This window comes from Pelophylax lessonae (genome assembly GCF_965119305.1).
Source record: "Pelophylax lessonae genome assembly, chromosome: 4".
In the NCBI taxonomy this organism is placed as follows: domain Eukaryota; kingdom Metazoa; phylum Chordata; class Amphibia; order Anura; family Ranidae; genus Pelophylax; species Pelophylax lessonae.
In genome coordinates, this window is record NC_138771.1 from 42,695,317 (window position 1) to 42,723,298 (window position 27,982).

The following is a 27,982-nucleotide window of genomic DNA, read 5'->3' on the forward strand; positions in this document are numbered from 1 at the left end:
AGAAGACAAAGCAAGGTGGAGGTGAGTCATAAAATATAGGTACAATAGTTGGTAACAGATTGGAATCTGAGGTAAGGGCAACATACATTTTTTGACCCACAGGCAATTACAGCAAGACGATATTGGTGTTCTGTGCTTTCCTGTCTGATATCAAGGGTTTTCTCAGCTAAGCACAACATCCTGTCTGCATGCCTGAGCTAAGGGCAGATGGATTCCAGGAAGTACATGCTGCAAGAATCATCTGCTTTCACACTGCTCCATTGAAAAAAATGCATCAAAAATGCATATGTGTTTTTAAAGTGTTTCCGAGGCGTTTTATGGGTGTCTGACTCCCAGATTGTACCTGACCCATGACCCAAAAAATGCAACCGCTGTGCATTTTTGATGCATTTTCCATGCATTTCAATGAAGAGCTGCATGTCTAAAGATGCAGCAAGCAGGACTTTTCAAAACGCACCGCACCCGCAGCACAGTGATGTCCCATAGTATTTAAAGGAAAATATTTTATTGCGTTTTTAATAAGGTAAAAACGCAGCAAAAATGCATCAGAAGGAAAGCAGCCTTAGGCCTCTTGCACACAATACTCCCATTTAAGCATCTACTTTTTCATCAGTTTTTTTTTTTTAAAGTATTTTCGTGTATTTTTACGCATACACGTTCGCGCAATTTCACAGAAACGAATTCTCATGTTCTTGTTTTGTGCATTATGTAAATGGACGTTTGCGCATATTTGTGCACATTTGGACGCATGAGGCATAAAGTACTGCCAAAAAATGCAGTTTTTGCTATTTTGTTTTTACTGAATGAACGGCACTTGTTTAACCTCCCTGGCGGTATGATTCTTTCGGATTTTAGGTGCTGAAAGCGGTACCATTATTTTGCATAGAATTTTTAAGAATGAGCAGCCCAAACCAACTATTTACATATGATTTTTTTTTTACTGTGCGTTCTTCTTTATAACACCTCGGGTATGATAAAGTTTGAAACACAAAATCATAAATTATCATATAATAAAAAACTATAAAAAGTTAAAGTATGTATGTATGTATACATATATATATATATATATATATATATATATATATATATATACATATATTTTATATATATATATATATATATATATAGATATATATATACATATATATTGTGTGTGTATATATATATATATATATATATATATATAAAGTGCAGTAAAACTGTAGGAAAGGGCACTGGGGGGCAAACTAATGTGATTTTTTATTTATTTTGCATTGTATCAGTGTGTTTTGTGTGTTTTACATTTGAATTTGCCGCCGGTTCCCCCCCCTGCGAACGTCACGTTGCAGGAGACGGAAGCCAGGGCACGGAGAGGATTGGGAGGAAGATCCGCCACTAGACAGGTCGCCTCCTGGTCGCCCCAAAGAAGCTCCGGACCCTTTTTCTAAGTCGGAGCGACTTGTGTCGCTCCTATTAGAACGGCCAGGTCGCCTCACAGGTCGCCCTAGTGTGAAACGGGACTAAAAGTGATCAAAATTGTTTTTTTTGAAGAAATAGTGCAAAATAAATAAATAAATAATAAAATAAAATAAAAAAATTTCAAAGCTCCCACGTCCCCCCCGCGCTCATGCACAAAGGCGCACACACTTGCTGCTCCCGCGGCCCTGTGCATATGTAAATAGCGATCGCACCACACATGAGGTATTGCCATGATCGTCAGCATTAGAACAATAATTGTAGCACCAGACCTCCTCTATTAGTGCCGGTTCACACTGAGGCGACACGACTTCGGGGGGCGACCTGTGAAGTCACGTGCACCGCTGTGCACCGTGACTTCGGCGCGACTTGCAGGGACTTCACATAATGGAAGTCTATGCAAGTCGCTCCGAGGTCGCCCCAAAGTAGTACAGGACCCCTTTTCTAAGTCGGAGCGACTTGTGTCGCTCCTATTAGAACGGGTCCTGTGCTAATCAATGGGCCGCGACTGACCGTGACTTGTCAGGCTGACAAGTCGCGGCAGTGTGAATGGGCTCTTATGCCCCATACACACGTGCAGATTATCTGCAGACTTTTGTCTGCAGACTTACCTTTTCTATGTAGTGCAAGGGCCTGCCGGATTGCATACAAATTGAAAGTGTTTAGGTTTGACCTCATATTATATGGTTTTGGTAAGTCTGCAGACAAAAGTCTGCAGATAATCTGCATGTGTGTATGGGGCATTACTCTAAACTGGTAGCCTGCAAAGGCTTTTACAGCTTCACCTAAGGCCACGAGCGTGAGCAATTTTAAAGTATAACATGTTAGGTATCTATTTATTCCATCTTTTATATTTTACCAAAAATTGGTTATTATATTGTGTTTGTGTGCATTAAATTCAATAAAGTGTACTTTTTACAAAAAATTTGCTTTTGAAAAACTGCTGTGCAAATACCATGTGACATAAAAAACTGCAAAACCCGCCATTTTATTCACGAGGGCCTCTGCTAAAATATATATATATATATTATTATATATTATTATTATTATACAGGATTTATATAGCGCCAACAGTTTGCGCATCGCTTAATATATATGTAAATAAATTACTTAGAACACCGAACATTTTATATATATATATATATAATTTTGGGTGTTCTAAGTAATTTTCTATCAAAAATTACAGATTTTTACTTGGAAACAAAAAGTGTCAGAAAAAGGCCTGGTCTTCAATTTGATATCTGATATATAAAAAAAAAAAATAATGAAATAGCGTTTTCAGGTTGTGATGTTTATATACATTTTAGTCCCACTTTAAAACGTAAAATAAAATTGACTTTTTTTCTCAGAAGCTCTTTCATTCTTGCCTTTGATGTTACCTCATTTTGGAATAAGATCAGAAACATAAAAGGTGGAGGAAGACAAGTAGCACTCAGCTGAATGTCATCATTTATCAGAGCGCCCGCTTTACTTCATTGTAAGGAAAACAAATGCAGAGACAAACAAGAAGATGTAATTATCCACCTCTTCTCCCGCCAGTCATGGCTCAGACACTGGCTGTCGCTGTGCAGCGAGCATGTGTCAGGGCTGACTAAGGCCTCAGGGCCATTAAAGTACAGCTGGTGATTCATACACAAAAACACACACTCCTCCTTTAACCAGGTTATGCAAAAATAACATAAATAGATAACATTGTATTACATAAAATGTATTTCAACTGACCTAATAAAGTGTAATTAGTAGGGATACACCAATATAGTTTTTTATACTGGCAAGATACTTTCCGTCAAGTACTTGTCAATACCGAGTACTGATACCTTTGTGGTGCGATTTTAGCCCATACAAAATGAATGGGCTCAAATCGCACTGCAAAGATTTACATGCGATTTGAACAGGAATGGGGTGCAATTACTGACCGAATGGCATGCAGTTTCCCCCACCACTCCGGCGTGAGTCCAGATTGAAATCACTATGACAAGCCTGGGTTAACACAGCAGCGGTGAGGGAAACTGCATGTGATTCATGAAATGCGATTTGAGCCCATTAATTTTGTATGGGCTCAAATCGCACCACAAAGGTATCGGTTTCGGGTATCGGAGTATTTTCATGAGTATGAGTACTCATGTAAATACTTGGTATCCGCACTGATACCAATACCGGTGTAAGGGTAACCCATATTGATGAGGAAAAGCCATTTGTGGATGGATATTTTATGGTTACACAACCAATCACATTGCTATAATCTTTTTATATGGACTATAAACTGAAGGATTTATGAATAAATGGTTGTGGAACGAATCATCTGAGTTTCTATTATTTCTTATGGGGAAATTTGCTTTGATATAAGAGTGCTTGAGATTACAAGCATGTTTCCGGAACAAATTATGCTCGCAATCCAAGGTTTTACTGTATCTTAGAATTGGACACAAATACAAATGCTTTAGCATGTAAACCTGCTCCATATATGTTATTCATCTAAGTATTTAGCTGTTTTTCTGAAGTTCAGCTTTATTTTAAGTACAGGCTATAAGACTTGGGCATTTGTCTTTGACCAATGAGGACAAATAATCCATATGAGAAGGTGATATACATGGTCCTTCCTGGGTTCTCCAATAAAGACAGCTACCAATTTTTTTTTTCCATTAGCACCAAGGGAAGGACTCTTTATGCCGTGTTTACATGGGACATACTATGCCGAATCCATGTGCAGGGCTGTGTTTACTTGCACATGGTTGCACAGGAATTTTATACATCCCCGTCCAGGCAGTCCCATTGATTTCAATTGAGACACAGTGGCTGCACAGACATAGCCATTGTGTCCCAATGTGACATCCATGTGGGTGCGGGTGCGTATCCCTGAACCCACGCTGTGTTTGTGGATATGCACCTGTACCCAGAAAACTCCCCCCCATCTATCCATGTCTATTTTGCTTAGAAATTACTCTGAAAAACACCCTCTAGCTTTTCTGGCCTTTGGCAATCGTGAATAAGGTCAGATGATTTATGTATCATTTACTTTCTTGAATCCATTTATCCTTAGTTCTGGCATGTAGGCAAGAGGGTGTACTTAGTTCAGAAAACCCCTCCTCCCCTCCTGAAGACTCCTGGGATGTATGCCATCATTTTGCCTAATCCAGAAACCAGAATGAAACTGAAGACATACTTCTCTTTTATGGATTAAAAATAGTCAATGTTGATTGAGAGAGGGAAGTTCTGCTTTAAAGGTCCGTACACTTCAATCAGACGAAATATCCTCTGATTTTTCTCTTTCTTGCTCAGCATTCATAACCATTTTTAGTTGACAGTGCATAAATGTTCACAAAATTTCTCGTCCGATTTTTTTTTTTTTTGGGACATTTGCTCCTAGACTTCCGGGTCGTCAGCAACTTCAGATCATGCGCGGTCTTTCGTATCTGATTTTTCGCAAACGTACTGCATACGAAAATTGGTCGCCTGGGGACGGACGATAAAAATTTTGGTGTTTGTCCCTCCGTTTTTTTTTCGTTAAAAATGTCGGCATCGGCTGCTGAAAGTAATGTACACACTAGCCGAAAATCGTACGATTTTACCTCGGACAGGAATTTTCGGCAGATTTTCTACTAGTGTGTACCCCACTTTAGGGTATAAGTAGTAAGCTATTTATATAGAACCATTTACAAAAACTAGCTTTAAAGTGGTTGTAAAGCCACTGACTATATTATGATCATACAATCCCCTTTGTTAAATTAGGACATGTGCCCCACTTCATGTGTTTTAAAAAAAATATGCAGATTTCTACCTGATTTCAGAGCGCCTCCTGTCGCTCACGTGGCTGTTCGCTTCTCCTGCAGACCTTGAGAACTCCGGCTGATATCAGCCGGGAGGAGGGGAGGAGAGGACGAGATCAGCGAGCAGTCACATGAGCGCCGGGAGGCGCTCTGAAATCAGGTAGAAATCGGCATATTTGTTATAAAACACATGAAGTGGGGCACATGTCCTTATTTAACGGAGGGGATTGTATCATTATACGGTAATATATTTCATTAGCAGCAGGAAGGGAGGGGAGGGGGCGGGCACTGTCACCAGCTGACAGGCGGGGGGATGGGAGTAGAGAGCGGATGATGGAGGCACATAAACTGACCACGATGTCAGGGCTCAGCATCCATGATAAACCGTGGTCAGTTTACAGAGCGGAGGACAGCACCAGGCAGGATCAGACAGGTATTTCAGGTAATACAGGTGGCCAAATTACACAGCACAAGCACTGTACTGTATAACATGCTTTAAGGGAACAGGATCCATTTTTTTTCCTTTAGGGTAACAAACACTTTAAGCACTTTTCTGAAAATGAACGCATATGTTCAGCCAAAACTTGCATCAGAGAGGCATTGCTTTGCCAGACAGGAAGTGAGGAGAAACCTCCAGCAGGAAAATCGACCTTAAAAAATGGCGTTTCTTTAGCAGAGTAAGAGAATTATACAGCAGGACACAAAGTGAGGTTAAATCTCTTTAGCGGAGCCCTGGATAGCATTGAAAAAAACAGAGAGAGATTCTAATAATTTCCCAAATAAAAAAATAAATGTTTGGCTTGACATGCATTTTAACTGGAGAACCCATTATTTAACTGAAATTGTCTTTTTTATATTATTTAGCTGCATCGAGTGACCTGCCTTTATTGTAATAACAGGTACCTGTGTCCTTACTAAGTAAGTGAGATTGCTGCAAGAATCTCTGTATTTGGTAGTTTTGGCATATTTACTTGAGTAAAGCTAGCCAGTTACATAAAGGGATGCATTTATATACAAAAAAAATGTAAAAGGAATGTACAAAGCAGCGCTAATAAATAAAAATCAGTGTTGTAAAAACATAGATCAATTTAACCGGCTTAGCTAAGCCAGTCCCCCAACGACATCATCTCTCTGATGAAATGCGTTGGGCGTTGCTAAGTCATCACACACGTCTGCTGACCAGGGGATGAGTCTGGTGAAGCCACACAGCCTGCTACTAATGGGAAAGCAACTCTTTTGCTGTTTTTTTATTGCCATAGGCAAGTTTTAAAGCTTATTGCCCTGGGATTTGTTTTGTGCAATTCTGTTATTGCTTACAAACCCCACATGTTACTGGATTTTTATTTTTTGTTTACGGATTACACTATGGGCGCATATGCTTTTTATTTTCCATCATGTTGAGCAACTAACTCCGACCAGATACACCACTGCCATCCTGGAGTTCCCCTGCATAAGGAGACTTAACGTGCAACATTCAACCATAGGCGTGGGCACAGGGTGTGCCAGGTGGGCCTGGGCACACCCTAATCACCCCTTGTGGTGCAGATTCCCCCTGTTTAGACCCCTGATATTTCACCAAAGCTCCCTAACTGTGCAGACAAAAAAATTAAAATTGTAAAAAAGGATAAAAAATAACAATAGAACTACAGACATCGATCTCTACCCTAATGACACCATCAGTATATACACAGGGATATGTGTTTGGGCTTTGGGGTGCACACCCTAATGCAATAAGCTGCGCACACCTATGCATTCGACCATACTATATGATGGTCCACATGATCCTGTAAGAGACTTGAGCACTTGGTGTCACCTGTTGGTGGAAGTATTGTGATGTCATGGATGGGTGGACACTAGTGGATGTGGATAATTTGTCCTCGCCTTTCTTTTGCACTTTTCGTGGTGTACAAGATTTTCTTATTTAGCCCTTTTCTATGGGCCTTGATGGACTTTTATTTTTTTCACTTATATTTTTTCACTTTACAAACTTAATATTAATATGATTATTGAGTTAAATGTATCTTTGTTTTACAACACTGGTTTTCATTTATTAGCGCTGCTTTTTACATTTATTATACTCTTGCATTTTGTATCATAGATAGCTCAAGTGGCTGCTCACCTGTAATATATGTGTTATCGCGCAGATATTTTATTCATTTTTTGATATACAAAACCTTTGCCAAGTAAAAGTGCCTGGATGTGTACATAGATGCAGAAAAAAAAATAGGCTATTTCCTGTTTTGGTAGAGCTTTTAATTAGTTTAAAAAGGAAAATACAGCATGTGGCCATTAGATAGTGCTAAGTATGATTTCCTATGACACTTAGCACCATCTAGGGGTAGAATGCTGTATTTTCTGTTTTAAATCCATGAAACGCATTTAACCAGCTTAGGAAAACTTTTAATTAGATTATTAGCTTCATTAGGAAGCCCGACTTGCATAGTAAAGCTATAATACTGTATTATTATACAAAAAACTTGCAGAAACAAAATTGGTTATATTAAGCTGAAACTCTTTTCTGGTCTCTGGGGGCTAATTATGATATTAAAATCAAGTCAGCTAAGCAAAAAAACAAATGTTACCATGAAAGGAGAATGTTCATTCACTCCTAATTGTTGTTCATGTGGTTTGTCTCTCTGATATCTGCTCAGCCTGCCAACTGTACATGTGGGCAAGCAGCTCTTGTGGGGAGACGTCTGCAAGCAGCAGAACAAAGATCAGAGGGATCCATCATTGCAACTCTGCTGCTAGTATGAAATTTATCATCATGATACCAAAACTGTAGAACTAAGGGAACCAACGTGAAATGTATATATACAGTATATACTGTATATATAATATGTATATACTGTACAAATATACATTCAGGTCCATAAATATTGGGACATCGACACAATTCTAATCTTTTTGGCTCTATACACCACCACAATGGATTAGAAATGAAACAAAGATGTGCTTTAACTGCAGACTTGCAGCTTTAATTTGAGGGTATTTACATCCAAATCAGGTGACTGGTGTAGGAATTACAATAGTTTGTATATGTGCCTCCCACTTTTTAAGGGACCAAAAGTAATGGGACGGATTAACAATCATAAATCAAACTTTCACTTTTTAATACTTGGCTGCAAATCCTTTGCAGTCAATTACAGCCTGAAGTCTGGAACGCATAGACATCACCAGACGCTGGGTTTCATCCCTGGTGATGCTCTGCCAGGCCTCTACTGCAACTGTCTTCAGTTCCTGCTTGTTCATTGGGCATTTTCCCTTCAGTTTTGTCTTCAGCAAGTGAAATGCATGCTCAATCGGATTCAGGTCAGGTGATTGACTTGGCCATTGCATAACATTCCACTTCTTTCCCTTAAAAAAACTCTTTGGTTGCTTTCGCAGTATGCTTCGGGTCATTGTCCATCTGCACTGTGAAGCTCCGTCCAATGAGTTCTGAAGCATTTGGCTGAATATGAGCAGATAATATTGCCCGAAACACTTCAGAATTCATCCTGCTGCTTTTGTCAGCAGTCACATTATCAATAAATACAAGAGAACCAGTTCCATTGGCAGCCATACATCCCCACGCCATGACACTACCACGCCATGCTTCACTGATGAGGTGATATGCTTTGGATCATGAGCAGTTCCTTTCCTTCTCCATACTCTTCTCTTCTCATCACTCTGGTACAAGTTGATCTTGGTCTCATCTGTTCATAGGATGTTCCAGAACTGTGAAGGCTTTTTTAGATGTTACAAAACAATAAAATTGCTGCGCTAAAGAAAAAATGTAATAACTGTAAAAACAGCAAATATAGTTGGGTCCAGCAGCCACGCTAATCCGAATTGTAGCAGATTAAAAAGAAATAAAAACAAAACTGTAGCGCTAAAAACCCTTGGTCATGACAGTCCCACTTGAAGATGTGAATAAAGCAATATGATGACAGTCCATATGAATCCGACTCCTCATTCAAAAAGTGATTTCTAGGATAGAAAAACCGCCACCAGACAGCACTCCAACACCAGTAATTCTAACTTCTTACCAGGAGCTGTTGATCCCCATGACAGAGATCAAAAATTGCGCATAACCAGTGATAGGTGAAGGCTTCTCCAGTGTGTTCCTGATATGCTCACAGTAGAATGTAATATGCAGAGAGAGAAGGAACATCTCATAGCGTAGACTGTTTAAAAATGCTTTATTCTAAAAAGAGGTATGGTACTCACAAACATCATGATGTAACTCGCATGTAGTAATGAGCATAGAGACCTCCGGGTGTCTATAGGGCATCCTGTCCGTGGACCACCAAACCTATGGCCGTCCTGTCTCCTCCAGGGATTCCGGCACGCGCTACCCAGCACGCCACCCGACGTACGTTTCGTCCGATTGGACGTCGTCATGGGGTGTGGCTACAGGGTGCACCAATGCCTTCTATAGTGAAGGAGAGAGCCGCCCACTGGAACTGAGCAGCCGGAAGTGAGGTATGCGCTCCACACGACCGGAAGTAATGCTCAGACCGGAAGGAAGGAAGGGGAGAACCACACAATGAGAAGAGAAAGGAAAAAACTTCCAAAAGAAACTCACCATATTAAATCTCCGCTACCTTTATGAAAACAAAACCCAATACATGGAATAAACCAGAAAGAGGGAAAATACTCCATATACCAAAAGGCACATAGAGATCGCATATGTTAAGCCGTGACTCCGGGGGAGACAGCGCCATCTTGTGGTGCCCCAAGTTCAGAGCAGCCCAAGCACAAGGAGGTCTCAAAAAGCACATACATATACAAAAATAATACAACAAAATGACACACATGAAAACGTTTAAAATGCTACACAATAAAATGAATTAGTATGTTAAAAAACATGTATACTCTTACGCATAAAAATATCCATTAATAGCACAGCAAACAAAAAGAAATAAAAAGAGAAAATAAGGAAAAAGAGGGGCAATCTAAGAATTACTGATATGGGCATTTAAATCCCATTCAATATTCAGACCCAGGGGGGTATAGGATTTGAGTCTATAAATCCAGCTCGTTTCGAGTTTGGAAACCCCTCTTGTTAAATTACTTCCCCTCCAATGTCCTGAAAATTTGTCAATACCCAAAAATAGGGTGCCACTGGGATCACTATTGTGGCACTCAGCATAATGCCTAGAAAGGCTGTGTTTGGGAAAGCCCTTAACTATGTTGGCCACATGTTCCTTGAGCCTCACATGAAGCTCTCGGATAGTGCGGCCAACATAGTCCAGGCCACAAGGACATCTCACCAAGTAAACCACGTACCTGGTGGTGCAGGATATAAATGGTTTGATTTTATAATCCTGTCCAGTGGAGCCAGATTGGAAGGTATCCACACGTCTCTTTTTCTCCACATTAAGGTGGCAGATAGTGCACCTCCTACATTTATAAAAGCCTCCCATTTGCTGAAAAAAGGAGACTTTTTTGGGAGGATCCCTAATGTTGGGGGCAATCTGCAACCTTAAGGGAGGGACACCCCTATAGATAACCTGAGGCTGGGGAGGTAAAAGGGGGCCCAATACTGAATCATTCCTCAGAATATGCCAATGGCGTCGAAGAATGGTCTTAACTGAAAAATGTTGAGTGGAGTACGAAGAAAGGAATGCAAAATCAAAGGGACGTTTAATATCCCTCTGTTTAGGCTGAAGAAGATCCTCTCTCACTCTTGAATCAGCCTTTAACAGGGCCTGATTCAAAAGAGATTCGTCGTACCCCTTCTCACGAAATCTTTCTTTGAGAACTGAGGCTTCCTGCAGGAAATCTTCCTGACGCGAGCAATTACGCTTCAAGCGCAAAAACTGACTGACAGGAACGGATTCCAACCACTTCTTATGATGACAACTCGTGGTGTCTATGAACCCGTTCCTGTCAGTCGGCTTAAAGAAAGTTGAGGTAACAATCTGACCTTCCTCGATACGGATTCTTAAGTCCAGGAAGTGAATCTCGCTGACGCTTGACTCATAAGTCAGACTGATGCCCCTGTCGTTGTCATTTAGGGTCTCCATGAACTCAATCAGGGAATCACCCGTGCCGTCCCATAGGAAGAGGATGTCGTCGATGTACCGCCGCCAGAGCACAAGCTCCGGCCTCGGCACACCCCAGACGACATCCTCTTCCCATTTGGCCATGAACAGGTTGGCCATACTGGGCGCGAATTTCGCGCCCATGGCCACACCCCTGTTCTGTAAATAATGAATGCCATTATACCAAAAGTAATTTCGGGACATTGCATAGTCCAGAAGGGAAATAATAAAATCCCTCTGAAAACTCAACAACCTTTCTGACCTCAGATAATGTGACACTGCCTCTCTGCCATGCTGGTGGGAAATTATGGTATACAGGGATGAAACATCCGCGGTTACCAAAATGTAATTATCCTGCCAGGTGATATTGCCCAACTCATTAATTACCTGCATGGAGTCTCGTAAATACGAGGGCATTTTTACCACCACAGGCTGTAGGAAATGATCAGCACTAGGCACTAGGCACTAGGAAAGCCTTCTCCTTTTTGGTGAGAAGCTTCCTGTCAAAGCCATCTTTCACCAGGGCAATCAGTTCCTTTTTGTATTTGGCAGTAGGGTCGCCTCTCAAGGGAACATAAGTGTCTGTTGAACAAACATATCCAACTCTCAGGACTACATCACCGTGTACAGCCTGTTATATACCATATATATATTAATAGATGTTAATGGAGGGATAGAATATATGAGGATATATAGATGAGAGACAGGCTATTGTATGGTGAGCACTAGAAGTAGTATTAGGAGAGTTGCAGGTGATGGTAAGCAGATAGGTTCTGATGTCAAGTATAGTGCAGATGGTAAGAGGACACAGATGGAGTATACTTAGACAGAGTAACCTAGTGCAAGGATAGTTGAAGGTAGTCCCAAGAGCTAACAGTCTATGCAGATGATAGTGAATAGATAGATACAGATAGTCTTGGTAATTGCAGTAGATGACAGTAGGAGATTGGTTAGTAAGAATCCCCTGCGGGGTACTTATCACTTAGATAGGTTTAGGAGTAACAGTGTCCATTGGAGAGGGGTGATCCCGTAGCGAGATACGGATCACCAGCGAGGTTTCCGGCTTCAGTTCAGCAAGGGAGAATGTCAGCAGCTCCGACTTCACAGGAGTAGGTGCGGTGAACATGCGGCTTGAACGAGCGATGAGTGAGAGCAAACCGGCGATTGAAATAGCCGCTCATAGCGGCGCTCGGCAATGATGTCATCCGGTCTTAAAGGTATATGCGTCCCTTGTTACACAAGATGGGACGCAATTAGGAAAGGAAAAATATGGAGACAAGGGTACCAGAGGTACCAGAACATTACACCACCACAGTTGTTTTCCGTGGTCTTCCGGGTCTTTTGGTGTTGCTGAGCTCAACGGTGCGTTCTTTCATTTTAAGGATGTTCCAAACAGTTAATTTTTTTTTTTGTTTTTGATATTTCTCTGATGGGCTTGTTTTGTTTTTTCGGCCTAATGATGGCTTGCTTCACTGATAGTGACAGCACTTTGGGTCTCATATTGAGAGTTGACAGCAACAGATTCCAAATGCAAATAGCACACTTGAAATGAACTCTGGACCTTTTATCTGCTCCTTGTAAATGGGATAATGAGGGAATAACACACACCTGGCCATGGAACAGCTGAGCAGCCAATTGTCCCATTACTTTTGGCATTATGAAATCTGAAGACTACCAAAAAATGTTGGAATGCAATGTAGGGCCCAGTGTCAGAAAGTTGGGTCTCTGTTAGTGGTCATGCCCTTCCAGCAGGACAATGACCCAAAGCACACATCAAAAAGCACCCAGAAATGATTAAAGACAAAGTGCTGGAGAGTACTGAACTGGCCAGCAATGAGTCCTGATCTAAATCCCATAGAGCACCTGTGGAGAAATCTCAAAACAGCAGTTGGGAAAAGGAACCCTTCCAATCTGAGAGACCTGGAGCAGTTGGCGAAAGAAGAGTGGTCGAAAATTCCAGTAGAGAGGTGTAAGAAACTCATTGATGGTTCCAGGAAGCGATTGATTACAGTTATTATTTCCAAGGGGTATGCTACAAAATATTAAATTGAGGGTGCCAATAATTTTGTCCAGTCCATTTTGTGCATGGAATATGTCAGATTTGGCTTTTTGTTTCTCCGCTTTTTTGTGTCATACCAATACAAACAAAAGAAAGAAACATGAGAATGCCTAAACATTTGTAATTGCAACAGGTTCTATGGGCGAAGTGGTGCATTATCTCTGACAGAAGGTGCCAATATTATTGGCCATTACTGTGTGTGTGTGTGTGTGTGTGTGTGTGTGTGTGTGTGTGTGTGTGTGTGTGTGTGTGTGTGTGTATATATATATATACAGTATTTCAAAAAAGTGAGTACACCCCTCACATATTTGTAAATATTTTATGATATCTTTTCATGTGACAACACTGAAGAAATTACACTTTGCTACAATGTAAAGTAATGAGTGTACAGTTTGTATAACTGTGTAACTTTGCTGTCCCCTGATAAGAACTCAACACACAGCCATTAATGTCTAAACCACTGACAACAAAAGTGAGTACACCCCAAATGAAAATGTCCAAATTGGGCCCAATTAGCCATTTTTCCTCCCCAGTGTAATATGACTCGTTAGTTTTACAAGGTCTCAGGTGTGAATGTCTTTATGGACTGTGCTTTGTGCACTGGTGTGCAGTCATGTTGGAACAGTAAGGGTCCATCCCCAAATTGTTTCCACAAAGTTGGGAGGATGAAATTGTCCAAAAGGTCTTGGACAACCACACATCATAATCCCCTCTCCACCAAATGACATGGATGAGTGAGTTTGGGGTGGAGGAACTTGACTGGCCTGCATAGAGTCCTGACCCCAACCTGATAGAACACCTTTAGATGAATAAGAGCGAAGACTGCGAGCCTGGCCTTCTCGTCCACATCAGTGCCTGACCTCACAAATGCGCTTCTGGAAGAATGGCCAAGCATTCCCATAGACATGTATATTAAAATCATTCCCATAGACACACTCCTAAACCTTGTGGACAGCCTTCCCAGAAGAGTTGAAGCTGTTATAGCTGCAAAGGGTGGGCCAACTCAATACTGAACCCTACGGACTAAGACTGGGATGCCATTAAAGTTCATGTGCGTGTAAAGGCACTATATTGTCCAATACATTTGACAATATAGTGTATATACTGTGTATAGCAAATGCACCCATATTCCAAAAAGCAAAAATGTGCATTTACAATTTTTTTGCATTTAAGTCTGCAATGCATTGAAACCATAACCAGTGGGTAGATGGAGGGCGCAATTCTCATGCTCCTGCATACTCTTCATCCTTTCACACTTGTGTCACGTGATTTTACTGCAATTTTGACATGACTTTAACGCGACTTGAAGCAATGCCTATGTCTTTGGACCTCAAAACGCATTAAATCAGCCAAAAGTAGTGCAGGGACTACTTTGAAGTTGTTGCGACTTGAAGTCGTACAGATATGAACGGTACTCATTGGAAATCATGCAGAAATACTTGTCATGCGACTCTGCAGTCCCAAATCGCAGGACAAGTCGCACAAGTGTGAAAGGGGCCTAAATAGGGGTGTAAAATGAAACATCATCCGAAGAGCGGAGTTTGCTTTTAGGGCTCATTCACACCATGTGCAGTGGTCTACATTTTCCGATGAATGCTGGTCACTGCAAGGGCCCATAGAAATTAATAGTTTTCCATGTGCCTCATTCATACCACAATGTTTCATACATGTGTATTGCAGTATGTTGTGTTAAATTGCAACCTGTCTGCATTTTAACACAACACACAACAAATTGTTGTTGGTAGCTTAAATGACATGAAAATGCATGCCAACACGCATAGAAACACAATGCAAGATGCATGTTAGATGCACATCAGCACACATGCATTTTTGATGCATTTGCTCAGTTTTTATGTGCAGTGTGGTGTGAAAGGACCCTAACTGTAAATAATCTATTATTCCAAGCAGCAGGGTGGATTTGATTTAAATCAAATCAATTTAAATCACAATTTAAATCACTAGTAAAAAGGCTTGATTTAAATCTACTCAATTTAAATGATAGTTTTTAAATAGCAACTGTCATCTGTGTCACTTTAATGGGACGGCTGGTGAAGTGGCAGTGACACAACAAGGTGAGGGACGTGGCTGCAGCAGGTGAGTGGATGCCCGCTAACAGGCACTGCCATGATGGATCTGAAAGGACAGGTGCTCTTTAAATGTAAGGACGTCTTCTTGCTGGTAGTTAGTCTTTAATATTTTCAAACAGAACAAAGGTTTCCTATTTAGAATAATAAGCTGTCAGGTTAGTAAAACAGCGATGCGAGAACCGATTCAATCATACAGTTTGTAGTGTACATGGGATAAATGAATATACCTGCACTTTGTTTTATCTCATGGTTAATGTAAAATTGTGTGAATGCATCAGTGCAGTGCATGTTATCTCAGCTTGCAGAGCTTGGATTCATTGAATGAGTTTACCTAAAACATAAATATTGTAGAATATACAGCCTCATGCCACATAACTAAGCTCCATTTCATGCTGAATAAACTAAATGATTAATGTATCTTAAGTAGAAAACTATCTTTAGATACATTTTTATTCCAAAAGCATTTTATTAAAAAAAATGTGATAAAAATAAAAAAAACAGATTTTTTTTTTAATTAAAAAAAAAAATCATTGATTTTTATCCACCCTGGTAAGCAGGAATGTAAAGATAATAATATCATACGGGAGTCATAAATCTTCCTTAGTCACAGCTATTACTCATATTGATCTCGAAAAGGAAACAGCCATTTTATTCATCAAACATTTATTTATGATTATCAAATATGTATTTATGATTAAGCAGATATATTGGATGTATATGTTGTGAGAAGTCATATTGTATAACAGCTGTTGTGTTCAAAAGCCATTTACACCTCCAGCTGTTAGATTGCTATCTCGACCTTTGAAGACCTGTTTAGCCAACAAGCCTCAGAAGTGACATGTCTATGTTAATGACCATCCGCATATCAAAGAATGTCACCAAAGACTCAAATGGGACTTCAAAAGAATTTAGTTAGCTAGGTGCCACCCACTTCCGAATGTATAAATTGTAATACAAGTCCTTAGGAAGATAGAGCAAATGTTTTCAAACCAACAGAATGTAATGTGACTGAATTGCTCTCCAAACATGTTTTTCAATTTACAATTTTGTAAAAATAAATATATTTTTCAATCTGGCTTCAACAGTAAAAATGTTACTAAGGCTACATTCACACCTGAGCGTAGCGTTTTCGCGCGTTTTTTTACCGCCAATTTTTACCGCGATTTATAGGCGTTTTTTGTGCAGGCGTTTTTTGATTGAATAGATACCAATGGAAAACGCCTGTAATCTGCCCAAAAAGAAGCTCATATACTTTTTTGAGCGTTGGGCGTTTTGTATACAGCGTCAAAACGCTCAGATGTGAACAGGGGCCATTGAAATGAATAGGATTTGTCTTGTTGGGCGTTTTGAGAGCTGATCCTAGAGCAGAAAAACTCCCCAAAAACGCCCCAAAACGCCTAGATGTGAACGGAGCCTAAAACCCATGAGTTTTGGGGTTTCCCCTACAACAACAACTTCATACACTGGTAGTGATTCATTTAAAACCAATTAGAATTATTTTTGCAGTAGTCAGTATACACTTATAATTAAGCACAATTAAAAAGAGAATAAATAACACAAATATGTTAAAAGCAGAACTAAACTCTCTGAATCAACATGAACTATTTACCAAAAATGTAAATACTGCAGAATATACAGCCTCATGCTACATAACTGAGATTAATTTCATGCTGAATAAACTAAATTATTAATGTACCTTAAATAGAACACTATCTATTTGCTCCAAAAGCATTTTATTAAAACAAATTTGAAAACATTTTTTTCAAAAATCCAATTTAAATTAAAAAAATCAGATTTTTTGATTTTTTTTTTTTTTTTTAAAAATCACTGATTTTTATCCACCCTGGGACAAAGGGAGCAGGAAGGAGGTCAATGTCCCAAATGGCATGACTCTGAGAAAGAGGTGTGTTCTGAGCAACTTCCAACTCTCTTCTGCCCACAGAAGGTTGCAATTGGAGGGAAGGGAGAACAGAACCCTCTCTCCAGCAGCGATCAGGCTTTGCTCCTTCTGACAGTGATGCTGCAGCCACCCATGTCAATGAGGCAGTCAGAGAACAGAGTGCCCCATTTGCCCCCTCCTTTGTCATAGCTCTGCCAACACATTCAGTGATTGGGGCCTGACAGGCATTTTGCACATTACTACTCATAATTTATGAAATATCTTCAGGCGGATGTAACACCCAATCTCTTGGACTGATTAGTATGCTAGATGTTGTTAGCACCATTGCAGCAGATGAAATGTGAAAGTCATCCTTCACCGGGTGGATGATATGACAGAGGGTCCACCCCATATTATTGCTGTAAGGTGCTTCAGTAGTAGCTCCAATAACAGCTACTTTGACAGACAAGTCTAATTGCAGATGCCTACCACCTAAAGAGCTAAAAGGGCTTTAATAAGCACTCCATAATCCTGATAAATTATTTATACAATCACTTCTGCGTAGCAGCATTGTGGTTAATTACAGCTTTTCCAGCACAGAAGAGCACACCCCAGACTAAAGAAAGACATCAGCTATACAAAGCCTCCCATAAAACATAGCCAAAAATTTGGGAAAACAGAACTTCTGGGCTTTGGATGGCCCCCTCACCCCCATCCAAAACTCATCATGCACCCAATTTTCAATTTTAGCTATTATCCAAAAGATAAGGTGGCACTTACAGGGCCTGAAAGGTGAACACTTTGACATTTCGACGAGGCACAAGCTCATCTTCCTCAGGACAGAACCTTGAAATAACACTTCATCAATGTGTATGTTCACCTTTTAAGCCTCATGAGAGCCGCCTTATCTTTTCGATTATGCGTTCTTCATTCATTGTAGAGCACCCAAGCCCATTTTCTCTTAGCTATGTGTGCAGTGGCAACTATTGGATTATACCCACTTTTAGCTATATATCATACTAAAAAAAGTAATTTTTTTTTCAATTCATGTAACAAAATAATAAGGTGTCTTTCATTTTAGAGCCCATTCACATTGAGACGACACGACTTCGGGGGGCGACCTGTGAATTCGCGTGCACCGCGACTTCGGCGCGACTTGCAGAGACTTCACATAATGGAAGTCTATGCAAGTCGCTCCGAGGTCGCCCCAAAGTAGTACAGGACCCCTTTTCTAAGTTGGAGTGACTTGTGTCGCTCCTATTAGAGCGGTTCCTGTACTACTCAATGGACCGCGACATACCGCGACTTGTCAGGCTGACAAGTCGCCTGACAAGTCGCGCTAATGTGAATGGGCTCTTAGAGACTTGCTATGAAAGTAACTATAAAGTTGCATATAGTTAAGGTCTATTCATGTATTTTTTATGTTATACAATGACCATACACTAGTGGAATAATGAATGTTCAAATGAAAAATCTCTTCATTTGATTTTGGTATGAATGGAATTTCCTGAATGTAAACCAAGTATACTGTTAGATATTCATTCGTTCCAATAAAACATTTCAAATGTTGCCCCATCGAATTTTCTAGTCACTATGGTCCAAAAATTAAAATAAATTTGACCTCACTAAAATTGAAAAAATTGAAAAATGTCATGTAAAATTCTACTAGTGAATGGCCAGCTTTAATTATTCTATAGGTCTGATCATACTGGGTTCCACATCCCATATGTAGAATAGTGTACAATTGGCTCAGATTAGGGACTTTTTAGGCCCTCACACACAAATTATTATAAAAGTACAAATGTGTTAAAGAAGGAAGTAAACCCCCACCAAAAAAAAAAAAAAAACCTGTAAGACAAAGGCATAATGAGCTAGTATGCATCGCATATTAGCTCATTATGAAATACTTACCTTAGAACGAAGCCCCCCACAGTGCCGCCCGCTCAGCGGCAGGACGGCCAACATGGTTCCTGATTGGGTGATGACATCACTCCCACGCATGCGCGCGGGAGCTGCCATTAATAGCACGGGTGGCCGTTCCTTCAGAGACGTCATTGGCTGCATTAAAAGTAAATATCTCCTACTGCAAGATTAGGAGATATTTACAGTACCTATAGGTACAAGTTATAAGACAGAGTTTACATCCTCTTTAATACAATTTCATTAAAAAAATATCATATAAAATCAGTAGCTGATCAAACAAAAAGGTATACATATATATACAGTCAGGTCCATAAATATTGGAACATTGACACAATTCTAATATTTTTGGCTCTATACACCACCACAATGGATTTGAAATGACACAAACAAGATGTACTTTAACTGCAGACTTTCAGCTTTAATTTGAGGGTATTTACATCCAAATCAGGTGAAAGGTGTAGGAATTACAACAGTTTGTATATGTGCCTCACACTTTTTAAGGGACCAAAAGTAATGGGACAATTGGCTGCTCAGCTGTTCCATGGCCAGGTGTGTGTTATTCCCTCATTATCCCATTTACAAGGAGAAGATAAAAGGTCCAGAGTTAATTTCAAGTGTGCTATTTGCATTTGGAATCTGTTGCTGTCAACTCTCAATATGAGATCCAAAGAACTGTCACTATCAGTGAAGCAAGCCATCGTTAGGCTGAAAAAACAAAACAAACCCATCAGAGAGATAGCAAAACATTAGGTGTGGCCAAATCAACTGTTTGGAAGATCCTTAAAAAGAAAGAATGCACCAGTGAGCTCAGCAACACCAAAAGACCCGGAAGACCACGGAAAACAACTGTGGTGGATGACCAAAGAATTATTTCGCTGGTGAAGAAAACACCCTTCACAACAGTTGGCCAGATCAAGAACACTCTCCAGGAGGTAGGTGTATGTGTGTCAAAGTCAACAATCAAGAGAAGACTTCACCAGAGTGAATACAGAGGGTTCACCACAAGATGTAAACCATTGGTGAGCCTCAAAAACAGGAAGGCCTGATTAGAGTTTAACAAACAACATCTAAAAAAGCCTTCACAGTTCTGGAACAACATCCTATGGATAGATGAGACCAAGATCAACTTGTACCAGAGTGATGGGAAGAGAAGAGTATGGAGAAGGAAAGGAACTGCTCATGATCCAAAGCATACCACCTCATCAGTGAAGCATGGTGGTGGTAGTGTCATGGCGTGGGCGTGTATGGCTGCCAATGGAACTGGTTCTCTTGTATTTATTGATGATGTGACTGCTGACAAAAGCAGCAGGATGAATTCTGAAGTGTTTCGGGCAATATTATCTGCTCATATTCAGCCAAATGCTTCAGAACTCATTGGACGGCGCTTCAAAGTGCAGATGGACAATGACCCGAAGCATACTGCGAAAGCAACCAAAGAGTTTTTAAGGGAAAGAAGTGGAATGTTATTAAATGGCCAAGTCAATCACCTGACCTGAATCCGATTGAGCATGCAATTCACTTGAAGACAAATCTGAAGGGAAAATGCTCCAAGAGCAAGCAGGAACTGAAGACAGTTGCAGTAGAGGCCTGGCAGAGCATCACCAGGGATGAAACCCAGCGTCTGGTGATGTCTATGCGTTCCAGACTTCAGGCTGTAATTGACTGCAAAGGATTTGCAACCAAGTATTAAAAAGTGAAAGTTTGATTTATAATTGTTAATCTGTCCCATTACTTTTGGTCCCTTAAAAAGTGGGAGGCACATATACAAACTGTTGTAATTCCTACACCGTTCACCTGATTTGGATGTAAATACCCTCAAATTAAAGCTGAATGTCTGCAGTTAAAGCACATCTTGTTTGTTTCATTTCGAATCCATTGTGGTGGTGTATAGAGCCAAAAAGATTAGAATTGTGTCGATGTCCCAATATTTATGGACCTGACTATATATATATATATATATATATATATATACACACATCTTGCTCACATCTACAGGAAACCACCACTTGTAAATAGATGAAACCCCAACGCATATCAGTTTTTCAGAAAATCTCCATCAGGGCGACATGATGGTCGATAACTTGTACATAGTTTCTTTATAGTAAGATACAGCTGAATGGCACAATGTGTCAAAGTGTCACGCTTACCCCTAAAGCAGGTGGTCAGATATTACAGCTGGCTTCTGTGTTCTTCACCTATAGCAGCCCCCTTTCCCTTAGGGCAAGCCGGCCTACTGGTACTCGTTGCCCCCAGGACTTACAGCGGGAAAAATAAATATTTCATCCCCTGCAGATTTTGTAAGTTTGCCCACTTACAAAAAAATTAAGGGTCTTTTATCATAAGTGTGTTTTAAATGATAGAGACAGAACATCAACCAAACATCCAGAAAAAAGACATGATACAAATATTATAAATTGAGCTGCAGTTCAGTGAGTATAAAAAGTATTTGATCCCCAAGCAAAACATGACTTAGTACTTGGTGGAGAAACCCTTGTTGGCCAGCACAAAGGTAAGACGTTTCTTTTAGTTGGTGACCAGGTTTGCACACATCTCAGGAGGGGTTTTAGTCCACTCTTCTTTACAGATCTTCTCTAAATCCTTAAGGTTTCTTGGCTGTCCTATGGCAACTCAAAGTTTCAGCTCCTCCATATATTTTCTATAGGGTTAAGGTCTGGAGACTGGCTAGGCCACTCTATGACCTTAATGTTTCTTCTTGAGCCACTCCTTTGTTGCCTTGGCGTTATGTTTTGGGTCATTGTCATGCTGAAAGACCCATCCATGTCCCATCTTCATTGCTCTGGCTGAGGGAAGAAGGTTCCCATCCAAAATTTTACAATACACGGCCCCATCCATTGGCCCCTCAATGCCGCAAAGTCGGTCTGTACATTTAGCAGCGAAACAGCCCCAAAGCTTAATGTTTTCACTTCTGTGCTTGACTGTAGGGATGGTGTTCCTAGGGTCATAGTCAGCATTTTTCTCCAAACATGGCGAGTCCTCCTCCTCAAGAAGGCACATGTACAATCATGCCAATGAACATCTAAATGATTCAGAGAAGAATTCCTTCTCCAGATCTGATCTGTGCCTCGATATAAACCTGTATCTGAGGTCTACAGACAATTCCTTGGACTTCATGGCTTGGTTTGTGCTCTGTCATGCACTGTTAACTGTTGGACTTTTTATAGACAGGTGTGTACCTTTCCAAATCATGTCCAATCAACTGATTTTACCACAAGTGGACTCCAATCAAGTTGTAGAAACATCTCAAGGATAATCAGTGAAAAACAGGGTGCACCTGAGCTCAATTTTGAGTGTCACAGCAAAAGCTGTGAATACTTATATACATTTATTTTTAATAAATTTGCAAAGATTTCAAACAAAACAAAACAATGCATTTAATCAATTTTGGATAAAGGCTATAACATGACAAATGTGGAAAAAGTGAAGTGCTGTGAATACTTTCCGGATGCACTGTATGATAAAAATTATAGACCCTTTATTTCTTTGTAAGCGGGTAAACTTACAAAATCTGCAGGGGATCACATACTTATTTTACACACTGTATACACAATGCTATAGTGCCTGGCTACCATGCCGAGGCAAGCGCAAACTGAGCAAAGCAAACAGGTACTTTCAGTTGGAAGATAGGCAGAGGGGTTCAATGACAGTTCAGGTACTAGGCAGGCAGGGTTCAGAATAATGAGGCTGTAATCTGTAGTCAAAAGGCAGGCAGAGTTCAGAGAATAATAGATATCCAATACAAGGTCATAAACTGGGAAATCCAAACAGAAGAGCAGGAACAGGGCAGACAAACAGATAGCTTGAGGATGTATTACACACGCTATCACAAGCATGAGACAGCAGGCTTGGCTGGCTTAAATCAGGTTTGGTCTCCACCCAGAAGTGTTATTACAATACAGATTTTTTAGGAGGAAAGTGTATTCTGTGATCATAAAATTCCCTTTTAACCCTTGCAGTGTTGAGGAGGCCTCACTGCATGGGTAACTTTCTCCAGCTCAGAGGGCTAATGTGTATCCCTGCGAGAGTAAGGCCCCTTTCACATGGGGAAAATCCGATTTGACGGACTCCGCTTGCTCAGCGGGGATCGCTCCTCTGATCCCCACTGAGCAGGCGGATGACAGGTCTGTCTCCAATCACTGTGCAGAGACAAACCTGTCAGAGTCCCGCTCTCCTCTATGGGACGGATGGCGAATGTATCGCCATATATCTGTTTTCTGCTGATCTTGTCGGATCAGATGCCAGGCGGGTGTCAGCGGACACATGTCCACTGACATCCGCCTCCCCATAGAGGACAATGGATGGCCCAATTGGGTCCGCATGAAAAACGGACAGGTGGACCTATTCAGTCCGATCCTGTGAAAGGGGCGTTCTGTATACCCCCGCAATTTGACAACATCAAAATACATAGAATTATTTTTTTATTTTTTTTTTTTATTTAGCAGATACATCAATACATATATTGATCGTAATAATTGTAACGCAATTAAATAATAATATGTCTGGATAGACTGCGGACATAAAGATATATAAAAAAAGAAAAGAAAACATCAGAAAAATAAAGAACAGTTTCGCTGTAGACAAGGTCACCTTTAAACCTTTTGCGACACAGCAAATTATCAGTGTGTCATTTGGCAAGGATTGTTAGCAAGGTGTTACGATGACAATGCCCTTGACATCACCTTCACCAGTGTTGCATTTTATCTGATTTGGCTCTCATTACATAGTAGCAGAAATGGAGAATGAGAAATCGTTACAGTCTTCACACATTAACAAGATAAGGTGGTAAGGAAACTATACCATCCCTGGCTGGGAAGGATGATAATAACAGTGAAGCCAGATATGTAATAAGTGGCCCTTACCTGTGAGTGACCCTAAGTTGTGCAGAGTTGAGCCGTGTTCATCATCTCAGGCAGCATTGTGCTTTGAATCGGGATCTCCTCTCTTTCAGTGATGCAGACCTGCCTAGTAGAGCATGCTAATGATGCACCAGAGGGAAGCCCAGTAGAAGGAGAACAGGGCCATATGTCAGCCTATAGCATCACCGCCTCCACATTGAGAGAAAGGCAGCTCGGCAGATGAAAGGAAGCAGTAAGGGGATAGGAAATGAGCTGTGGAAAACAGCCAAAAGACAAAACAACGTATATAATAAGATGGGTTCTTAGTGAAGCAAAATAACAAAAGATTTTTTTTTTCATTTGACTTGCAGGCAATGAGCAGAATTTTTTTTAAAAATAAACATTGCTCATCTCTTCATACGCATCTGCCTGAGCAAAACTTGATTGTCAGGTTCTGTTTCTGATTCCGGTATCAGTTGTGGATATTTTTCCCATACATGTGTAATACTATCTCTCACCCACAGGTGGTTTAGTGAGCTTTTGATGTTGTGTATTCATCCTCTTGCCGACCGCCCACCGTAGTATTACTGCGGCAGGGGTCGGCTCGGCTGCGCAAAACCACGTAGTGCTAAATGATTCCGTGCACGAGGTCTCGGCAGCGCACACGTGCCGCCGGTGCCGCGCTCCCGCTGTGTTTAGACAAAGCGAGAGGCGGGAGCCACGGGAGGAGCGGCAGCGATTGCCGACGGCCTCCCGCGATTGTCAGAAAAACTGACAGAAGACCTGCCTGCTTTTGTAAACAAAGCAGACGAGTCTTCTGTCATACCCATACTTGAGTAAAAGTACAAGTGCTCGATCAAAAAGTGACTTGAGTAGAAGTACTAAAGTATTCAACATTTTTTGTACTTAAGTATTGCAAGTAGTTTTTTTAAAAATTTTGCTACTCAAGTACTGAAAGTAAAAGTACCAGTAGTTTTGAAAAAAAAAAATGCTACCTAAGTACTGAAAGTAAAAGTACAAGTACTGTGTTATGTAGTTATTAAAGAAAGAAGTCAAAAGTTTGAACATCATATTGTTTTTTATTATTTCAAATGCAGCTTTTATTTATACATACAGTAGCATTTATTTTCGTATGCGCTGATAATACACACGTTTTGAGCTTCATGAAACCTGCCATCTACTGTTCTGGCAGTGGTAATTTTTATAATAGTAACGAGTAACTATGCAGCACAAAAAAAAATATCGGAGTAGAAGTATTGAAATCATTGAAAAAATGTAGTGAAGTAAAAGTGGAAGTAGGAGAAAAAAATTCTACTCCAGGAAAGTACAGATACCGCCTTTCGGTACTTAAGTACAGTAGTGAAGTAGTTCTACTTAGTTACTATACATCTCTGCATACAGGCAGGGAGAGATCAGAAGTTTCAGCTAAGCTGAAACCGCGATCTCTGTGCCTGTCACAGAACCCCACAGTGATAGTTTTTTTTATATATGTACTGACTGAGAAAAATTTTTGTGGTGCTACATTATTTTGCCCTTATTCATATGTGCTTCAATGTGGATGTATAGTTTGAGCATATTTATAGTATCACATATTAGTGGCGCTGCACCTTTCTTTATACATTTCTTGTGGATTCCAATCATATCCTTTGTGCTGGCGGCCTAAAATAGTTCATCAATATTGATTTATGTGTTGATAGCCCATTTGGCTGATTACATTTATTAGGGTGTGACCAAGCGTGGCTTTTGGAAATTCATTTATACAGTAACAGTGCATAATATTTAGCACTGATTACTGTATTAATGTCACTGGTCCCCCCAAAAGTGTCAAAAATGTCAGTTAGGGGTCCGATCTGTCCGCCGCAATGTCACAGTCCCGCTAAAAATCGCTGATCTCCGCCATTACTAATAAAAACAAAAAAAAGAAATAAAAAGTCTAAAAATCTATCCTGTAGTTTGTAAACTTTTGCGCAAACCTATTAAAATACGCTTTTTGGGATTTTTTTTTATCAAAAATATGTTGCAGAATACAAATTGGCCTAAACTGATTAAAAAAAATGTAAGATTTAAAAAATTTTTATTGGAAATGTTTTATAGCAGAAAGTAAAAAATATGGTGTTTCTTTTTCAAAATTGTCGCTCTTTTTTTGTTTATAGCGCAAAATATAAAAACCGCACAGGTGATCAAATACCACCAAAAGAAAGCTCTATTTGTGGGGGGAAAAGGACGCCAATTGTATTTGGGTACAGCGTAGCACGACTGCGCAATTTTTTGTTAAAATAACGCAGTGCCAAATCGCAAAAAATGGCCTGGTCATTAAGAGGGTAAAACCTTCCGGAGCTGAAGTGGTTAAAGAAGATGGCCAATTGACTTATGTCACTATGGATGATTTCCACCAGTAGTTCTGACTAGGGCATAGCCTACTGTGTCCCTCAATTAATGTATACTATATTTGTTTTCAATAAATACTAAAATCAGGCTATGTCTTGTAAAATACAGTTTTGGTATTACATTCCAATAACTACATCAATACAAAACTGAAGATGTCATCAAGGACGAAACGTGTTGGGGCATGGTTTGCCACGTCCGGTGCCAAAACTCCGGCTTCCGGCCTACAGTGGAACGCATGCTGGCTCCTAAGTGATCGGAGTGGCAGCGCTCCCTCAAGAGGAGTAATGCCCCGTACACACTATAGGAAAATTGGGCGAACATTTTCGTCCGAGCAACGATCATACGAGTTTCTGATGCACAACTTTCGACAGCCGATTCCGAACTTCCAAACGAAAATTTCTGAAGGGACAAACTCTAAAATGTTTCACATGTGGGAACAGAACTAACCATTTTTGTTTATTGTGTACTGTTTTCGTACAATTTTTGTACGAGAAATATCAGACACAAAAGACTGCGCATGATCAGAAACAAAAAAGCCTTTGTCGTTCAAAAATTTTCGCACAATACTTCTATCCTTGGTTTCGACTTGCTGGGAAACTTTGAGGAAAATCGGGGAATTGTTTGTCCGATTTTCTCATGGTGTGTACAGGGAATTAGCCTTATCACTTGTGCTGGTTTATTCATGGCACTTTTAATTGTCAGCGCACCATTTATCTTTTCCTATTTAAATAAATGTTTATGGTTTTATGTGATGAACCCTCTCTTGTTGTTCAATTCTGCATATTTTCAGCCCTATTGGTAGTGTGAAGTGGAGGAAGATTGTTGAGTACTGACAGCAGACTGTACATTTAAAGCGCTCTTAGATCTTTATTTTTTTTGCTAAAAAGGTCCTTTTATTTCTGGTGAGTCATTCCAGCCTAGGGGGTGTGAGCACTAATGCTATCCTTTTTAACCACTTCTGGACCGGAAGGATTTGCCCCCTTAATGACCAGGCCATTTTCTTGCGATTCAGCACTGCGTTATTTTAACGGACAATGGCGCGGTGGTGCGACGCTGTATCTAAACAAAAGTTATCGCGTCTACTAGCTAAGGGAAAGATTTATGTCATTTTTATTGTTGCGGCGGACAGATCAGACCCCTAACTGACATTTTTGACACTTTCCGGGGACCAGTGACATTACTACAGTAATCAGTGCTAAATAATATGCACTGTCACTGTATAAATTACACTGGCAGAGAAGGGGTTAATACTGGGGGTGATCAAGGGGTTAAATGTAGGCCTAAATGTGCTTGCTAACTGTGGGGGGAGGGCCCTGTGACAGGCACACAGAGATCGGTGTTTCAGCTTAGCTGAGACTTAAAGCGGAGTTCCACCCAAAAATGGAACTTCCGCTTTAGGTATTCTAACCCCCTGACATGCCACATATGGCATGTCATTTTTTTGGGGGGGGAGCGGGTACCTAGTTTTGACAGGTACCCGCTCCCACTTCCGCTCGGAGCGCCGCGGCGCCCTGAACGGAAGTTCTCCTCTCCCCCTCCCTC

The 27,982-nt window shown here is 40.4% G+C and overlaps 1 protein-coding gene across 1 annotated transcript in view; it reads right to left on the reverse strand.

Annotated features, from left to right (window-relative positions):
• SV2B (synaptic vesicle glycoprotein 2B) overlaps positions 1 to 24,217 on the reverse strand; it is a 277,072-nt gene extending 252,855 nt beyond the window's left edge. Inside the window, exon 1 of the mRNA XM_082254320.1 lies at positions 24,077 to 24,217. The gene's annotated coding sequence lies outside the window, so the exon portion shown is untranslated. The remainder of the gene's footprint in view (positions 1 to 24,076) is intronic.
• Between the last annotated feature and the right edge of the window lie 3,765 nt (positions 24,218 to 27,982).